Source organism: Epargyreus clarus, unplaced genomic scaffold (assembly GCF_041222505.1).
Source record: "Epargyreus clarus isolate Ecla_fem2 unplaced genomic scaffold, WU_Ecla_fem_2.2 ptg000005l, whole genome shotgun sequence".
NCBI classification, from domain to species: Eukaryota; Metazoa; Arthropoda; class Insecta; order Lepidoptera; family Hesperiidae; genus Epargyreus; species Epargyreus clarus.
In genome coordinates this window covers 6,271,398-6,272,879 of record NW_027332213.1, presented here as the reverse complement: position 1 = coordinate 6,272,879, position 1,482 = coordinate 6,271,398, and positions in this window count along the sequence as shown.

Below are 1,482 nucleotides of genomic sequence, written 5' to 3'. Positions count from 1 at the left end.
GTAAAATTGTGTTTTATTTCAACACACACATAGACTTTGATGGCAAAAATATTTTATATAGCTTATTTCTGAAAAGACTCGTGAAAATATTCTACGAATACACCATAATGAAAAATGGTAGACTCAAAAAAAAGAAGCCAAACTAGAATTTTAACTCGTGATCCTTTGGGGAGCAGTAAATTATTCAAACAACATGAAGTCTTCATGTTGTTTGAATAATTTACTGCTTAAATATTTATGAATGTTATATATTGGCCTTAACCACCATAGTTAGGCATTCGCCTTTAACAAAATTATGAAGAAGTCATCCGATCCTGCACCGCCGCCGTGCCGTGAGAACGCTGACTCCGCACCACCGCTCCGTTTCCATCTCATAGTCTCGAACGTGGAAATTCACTCTGGGTTCTAACATCGCCCCAGCCAGTCACTTAGGATAGTTAGTTATAATTTAGGTTAGATTTAATGCCAACTAGTAATATTTGGTTTTGATTAAATACGTATATATAAGTAATTCGGTCTTTCTGTATCATGGCTGCTGCATCCCGACGCAAAACATAACTAATGCGATGAAAAGCATCACATTAACATTTCACTTCCAGAAAAGCTTGTAAATAGGTGCGTCTCTATTTCGTAATATCTTGGTGGTATATATTTGTATTTAAGCAGAATTTTCTAACTTAGTATATTAATGTTTTCTGCTACACTGAATACACTGTGTTGTTATTTACATGGGATCTAATTGGATCCAAGGATTTATTATCTACCTTTCTAAAACCGTCATGTTTAATATTAGGAAATGTGATTTTGTGTCAATGATACTACTACATAGTTAATAAGTAACTACTAACAAGTATTTCTACCTGAGTTCAATAAATAAGTAAAAAATAACTACATTATTTTTCAGGTAAAAGTATAATGTGATTATTTATACTTTTACTGAAGAGATTCCAACATAACTTTATAGTTTTCGACCAAACCTATATTTTATGTTACTACAAATACATTTATTCATAAGTTTACCGTCGCTTACAGTGTAAGGTAAATATTTACATTTGGTTAAGAACATACTAATTACCACATTGTTCCTACAGAGAATACATATCTATCTTTCAATAAAGAGCAGTCAATTTTAATTTAACCGCATTACTGTTCATGCCATAATGGGCCACAAATCAGAATAATACGTAATTAAAATGAACGAGGCGAACCCGACAAACATCTCATTATGAGATAAGCACACAATAAAATCGTTATAAACCATAATTTTATTATACTAACATGTGTGTTGTGGGGAACATGGAGGGAATATAATGGGCTGTGTGGAATATAATGCCGTACCTGACAGCATCAGATCATTAGTCGACTAGTACTTCTAAAGAGTGTTTTGGTGCTTAGTTAGTTCAGTATTTTTATCGATAATAATAACTGTAAAGAACGAGAAAATTGGAATTCTTTAGGGTATTGTTCGTGACTTATAGAAGT